This window comes from Mastomys coucha, unplaced genomic scaffold (genome assembly GCF_008632895.1).
Source record: "Mastomys coucha isolate ucsf_1 unplaced genomic scaffold, UCSF_Mcou_1 pScaffold11, whole genome shotgun sequence".
NCBI classification, from domain to species: domain Eukaryota; kingdom Metazoa; phylum Chordata; class Mammalia; order Rodentia; family Muridae; genus Mastomys; species Mastomys coucha.
The window spans coordinates 33,847,231-33,853,497 of NW_022196893.1; the positions used below are offsets into that span (position 1 = coordinate 33,847,231).

Sequence of the window (6,267 nt, forward strand, 5' to 3'; positions counted from 1 at the left end):
TCAGAAATATGCCTGCCTCTGCCTCCCAAGTGCTGGGATTAAAGGTGTGTGCCACCACTGCCCTACAGAAGTTTTTTTTAAAGCAGGAAATACCTAGGCCAGAACAAAGATTTGCCCTTCTTTTTAAGATTTATTTTTAGTATTCTATATGTATGAGTATCTTGCATGCATGTGTGTCTGTGTACCACATATGCACTTGGTGCTTGAGGAGGTGGTGCACCTTCATGTAGATTCTGGTCTTTTAAAACAGCAAGAGCCCTTAACCACTAAGCCATTTCTCCAGACCCCCAAAATTTGCTTTTTAAGAGATAAGGGAACTTATAGCTGACCAGGGGTGGTATACACCTTTAGTCATAGTACTTGGGAAGCTGATAAATCTCTGAGTTTGAAGTTAGCCTGGTCTGGGGTAGGAGGAAAGGAAGGGAGAATGATAAGGAGCTTATTTTAAGTTCCTACCTTTTCTTCCCTTAGCCCTCCTCTTCCTGTATACCACTGAACATGAAAATCCAATCTTTTTTTGTTTTTGCTTTGTTTGTTTGTTTTGTTTTGCTTTGTTTTTTGAAACATGGTCTCTCTCTCTCTATATATATATGGCCATGGCTGTCCTGAACTCACTCTGTATACTAAGAGATCTGCTTAACTCTGCCTCCCTACTCTTTGGATTAAAAACATGTATCCAGTGTGATCTGTTTTCTTGACTCTCCTCTCTCCCTCCCCCCACCTCTTTCTCTCCCTCCCCCCCTCCAATGCATATGGGTGTTTTGCCTGCATGTATGTCTACACTTATTACATGCCTGGTGACCAGTGCCAGAAGAAGAATTCGAATTCCTCAGAATTAGAGTTATAGATGGTTATGAGTGGCCATGTTGGAGCTGGGAATTGAACTCAGGTCCTCTGGGAGAGTAGCTAGGAGAGTAGCTAGTGCTCTTAATCATTGAGCAGACTCTCTCCAGCCTTTGACTCTTTTATATTTTACTTTATTTCTTTTACATAGGGTTTCATAATGTCTAGACTAACCTGAAACTCATTGTGTAGCTGATAAAGACCTTAGACTTTGTATATATGTATGATAAATGTGGTACATGAGTGTGCAGGCTCATGTGCTCCTATGCCTGCATGCAGAGATCCTAACAAGAGCTCAGGTATCTTTATCTCTGTCAGCCCTATTGCCTTGAGAGAGAGTCTCTGTCTGAAAGTTCACATTTTCAGCTAGGCTGGCTGGTGGGTCATTGAATTCTCAGGTTCTGCCTATCTCTGTCCCTGCTAATACTGGATCTATAAGCATGTGCTGTTATATGTACCTTTTCATATGGTGCTTGGGATTTGAACTCATGTACTCATGTTTACACAACAATCTCTTTTTTTATCCACTGAGCTATCTCCCTAGACTCAGGACCTTAACTTTCTGTTTCTGATACTCTGTCATCACCTACCCAGTGCTGAGTTTATAAGTGCCCATGGTAATGCCCAATTTATGCAGTACTGAGGATCAAACTCAGGACTTCATGTATGCTGTCATGTGTGCTGTGTAAGTTCTCTACAGACTAACCTCTGACTACCTTTCTTATTTTTTTCCCTGAGATGCTATTATTAACAAACTTTTGGGCTAGAGGGATGGCTCAGTGGTTAAGAGCAGTGACTGCTCTTCCAAAGATCCTGAGTTCAATTCCCAACAACTACTTGGTGTCTCACAACCTTCTGTAATGGGATCTGTTGCCCTCTTCTGGTATGCCTGAAGAGAGCTAAAGTGTACTCATATACATAAAATAAATAAATCTTTAAAAAAAAAGTAAACTTTTATTGTTCTTCACCAGTTTTCTAAGTGATTCTGGATATTGCCTTCAGGTCTCCTTTTCCTAACTTTTGAGGCTATCTTATAGTTATATCTTGAGATATAGCAAAGGATGACCTTGAACTTCTGATCCTGCTGCCCCTTCCAAGTGTATATGACCACAGATTATAGGTTTATATTACCATGTTGAATATTTTTTGATTTTGAGACTGCATCTCATGTGATAGCCCTAGCTGTCCTCTAATTTATGGACATTCTGTTTCACCCTCTTGAATGAAACTGGAAGCATTTTATGTTAGTTTTGTTTTCTCGTGTAGCTCTTGTTGTCTTGGAACTCACTCTGTATACCAGGCTGACCTCTAACTCAGAGATCAGCCTACTTTTGCCTCTTGAGTGCTGGGATTAAAGGTATGTGCTACCATTGCCTGGCCCCTCTTTTTTCTTTGTGTGTGTGTGTGTGTGTGTAGATCAAACCATTTTAGTCAAAGAGGATTGAGGTAGAGGCTGGAATTTAATTTGGCTTCTTTGGCAGGAGGATCTCTGGCCCTCTGTCCACTAAAAGCCTTTAATGAGGATTTTTTTCTGAAGGACTTACTGATGTGACATGATGCCTCTGAAGGCAGTGTATATTTCAAGAGCCAATGAAAGAGCTCAGAGATACTAAGCTCAGCACGCCCTAAGAATGTACCTAGAGAAAAAATTAGAGAGTATGAATGTCAAAATGGCAGGTTTCTTTGGTACAGTTTGGAAGTTCAGCTTAGATGTATTTTAAGTTTCAGTTCTTTTCTTGTTTAAGATTTAATTATTCTGAGGGGTTGGAGCCATGGTTAAGAGCATTGGCTGCTTTTCCAGAGATTCAATTCCCAGTTACCCGTGTTACAGCTCCTTTGTTACAGGTTATCTGACACCATCACACAGACATACATGCAGGCAAAACACCAATGTACGTTAAAAAAGGCAAAAAAAAATTTTTTTTCTTTTATTTTGTATGTTTCAGCACCATGTGCCCACAGAAGCCAAACTGGAGTTAAAAGATGGTTGTGAGAAATCATGTAGGTACTTGGAATCCAGCCTGAGTCTTCTGAAAGAGTAGGCATTTTTTTCATTTTTCTTTTTTTTTTTAGAAGAATCAAGCAATCTTGTTAGCCCCTAAAGTTTGGTTCTTTTTATTGTTTTTTGTATTTTTTTGTTTTGTTTTGTTTGAGACAGGGTTTCTCTGTATAGCCCTGGCTGTCCTGGAACTCACTCTAGACCAGGCTGGCCTCAAACTCAGAAATCCACCTGCCTCTGCCTCCCAAGTGCAGGGATTAAAGGCGTGTACCACCACCACCCAGCCAAAGTTTGGTTCTTTAAGCCTCCATGTTGTAGCTACAGGTTGGCAATGAAACCTAGAATAGTTCACTTGATTATTTCTGTTTGTGTACCTATTTTTGAGACAGAATTTTATTATGTAGCCCATACTTGGCTTCAGTGGTTATCTTCCTGACTCAGTCTCTTGAGTGCTGGAAATAGTTCACTTTGTTTGTTTGTTTTGAGGTAGAGTGTCTCTGTAGCCCTGGTTGTCCTAGAACTCCCTGTATAGACAAGGCTGGTCTTGAATTCACAGAGATCTGTCTGCCTTCTGTCTTCCCAGTGCTGGGATTAAAGGAGTATACCACCACACCTGGCTTTGAGTTCTATTTCTATTTCTATTTATTGTGCTTCTATGAGAGAGATGAATTGACACTGAAAGTACACAATAGCCAGGAATGGTGGCTCCTTGCTTATAATCCTTGTAGTTGGGAAGTTGAGGCAGGTTTTTGTCTTATTTTGTTTTGTTTACGACACTATCTGTGTGACTCATTGAATTCATTGTGTGTCAGAGACTGACCATATTCCTGCCCGCTGCATTTTTTGAGCACTGGAATCATAGGCAATCAGCATCATGCTTACGTTTTCTTTCTTTTTTTGTTTGCTTGTTTGTTGTTGTTTTTCTAGACAGGCATTTCTCTGGAGCCTTGGATTTCCTCTAAACTCACTCTGTAGACCAGGCTGGCCTCTAAAACTCAGATCCACCTGCTTCTGCCACTGGAGTACTGGGATGAAAAATGTGCCATCAGCTTTTGCCTTTATATTCATGATAAATAACAAAACTCAAGCCTTAGTTAGGGAACATTAACAAAACTGAAATTAATATTTAGATTTGATAGAAAGAATTCCAAAATATTTTTTCTGTTTCTAAAACCTGTACAGTCCCTTCTTTTTCTCTTAAACGTCTGGTAGGTTAAAAAAATGTTGTCTCATTTAATCACAGTGACATCTACTGGTGAAAGCCACTAACACCATTTTGATGAATGCTCTAGCAAAAACTACCCATTTCTTTGAGGCAGTTTTCCAATTTAAAAAAAGAAAAGTAATATAAGAGAAAGTTACAGCCAGGCATAGTGGCGCATGCCTTTAATCCCAGCATTTGGGAGGGAAAGGCAGGTGGATTTCTGAGTTTGAAGCCAGCCTGGTCGACAGAGTGAGTTCCAGGACAGCTAGGGCTACACAGAGAAACCCAGTCTCGAAAAAAACAAAAGAGAGAGAGAGAGAGAGAGAGAGAGAGAGAGAGAGAGAGAGAGAGAGAGAGAGAGAGAGAGAGAAAGAAAGTTATAGTCTAAATGTTTTAACTACAGAGAAATTACAGAAGGTACAAAAGGGAAAGGGGGAGAAAGTAAGGTTTCCCATCATGCTTACCACTTCAACTATTTTTTTTTTTGTACATGTGCTTGACAAGATCTCACTTTATAACTCAAGTTGGTTTTGATTTCACTATCCTCCTGCACCTGCTTGGTAGTGCTGTGATGACAGCCATGTTCCACTATTGCTAGCATGGATTTTCTTAGTTGTAAGCTTAAAATTTATTTTATGTGTATGGGTGTTTTGCCTCAACGTGTATTTGTATACCCATGTTTATGTACATGGGTGCTAGGTACCAGAGAAGACCCGGAAAGTACCAGTGTGCCATTAGCTTTTGCCTTTATATTCATGATAAATGACAAAACTCAAGCTTTGGTTAGGGAACATTAACAAAACTAACATTAATACTTAGATTTGATGGAAAGACTACCCTGAAACTGGAGTTATAAATGGTTGTGAACTACCATGTGTGTGCTGGGAATCAAAACCAGGTCCTCTGAGCAACCAATGTAATCTGAGACAATTCCCACCTCTCCTAATGTTGTAGCCTTTTACTATGATTCTTTCTGTTGTGGTGACCACCCAACAATAAAATTATTTTCATTACTTCATAACTGTAACTTTGCTACTGTTATGAATAATAATGTGAGTATCTTCTTATCTAATGGTCTTAGGCAATCCTGTAAAGGGACCCCAGATTGAGAACTACTTCTAATCTCCCCCAATTGTTTGTTTTTTTCTTTTTTTTTTTAAAAGACTACAATGTAGCTGTCTTCAGATGTACCTGAAGAGAGCATCAGATCTCATTATAGATGTTTGTGAGCCACCATGTGGTTGCTGGAATTTGAACTCCAGACCTTTGGAAGAGCAGTCAGTGCTCTTAACCACTGAACCATCTCTCTCCAGCCCCCAGAGAGCCAATCGTGTTTGTTTGTTTGTTTGTTTTGGTTTTGGTTTTTCGAGACAGGGATTCTCTGTATAGTCTTGGTTGTCCTGGAACTCACCCTGTATACCAGGCTGGCTTCGAACTCAGAAATCCTGCTTCTGCCTCCCAAGTGGTGGGATTAAAGGTGTGGGCCACCACAACCTGGCTCTCAGGTACTTATTTGGGAGGTTGAGCCAGAAGATTGCTTGAACCTAGGAGCTTAAGGTCATCCTGGATAAATATAGCAAGACCTTATGTCAGATTAAAATACGAGAAAGAGAGGCTGGAGAGATGGCTCAGTGGTTAAGAGCACTGTCTGCTCTTCCAGAGGTCCTAAGTTCAGTTCTCAGCAATCACATGGTGTCTCACAACCATTTGTAATCAGATGATGCCCTCTTTTGGTGTGTCTGAAGACAGCTACAATGTACTCATGTATAAAATAAATAAAACTTTAAGAGAGAGAAGGAGGAGGAGATATCTTGAAGAAATGGTGTGTTATGGGCTAGTGAGATGGCTCAACAGGGAAAGGCTCTTGCTGTCAGGGTTGATAGCCTGAGATTGGTTCCTGGAACCCATGTAGTAGAAAGAGAGCCAATTGCCAAAAGTTGTCCTTTGGCTTAGACAAGCATCCTATACAGCACTCACAGAAGAACTGTAATTCAAAGTTTGAAAAGACTGGAGAGATGGTTCAGCTGTTAAGAGCATTGACTGTTCTTCTGAAGGTCCTGAGTTCAAATCCCAGCAACCACATGGTGGCTCACAACCCTCCGTAAAGATCTGATGCCCTCTTCTGGTGTGTCTGAAGACAGCTACTTACACATACTTACATATAATAGTAAATCTTTTAAAAAAAAAGGTTGAAAAGAAAAGGGATGGTGCTATGAGTGTG

General features: G+C 40.3%; 1 protein-coding gene across 3 annotated transcripts in view; it reads left to right on the forward strand.

Moving 5' to 3' along the window:
- Sp1 (Sp1 transcription factor) overlaps nt 1-6,267 on the forward strand; it is a 22,974-nt gene that overhangs the window by 5,856 nt on the left and 10,851 nt on the right. The gene's annotated exons all lie outside the window — the stretch shown is intronic.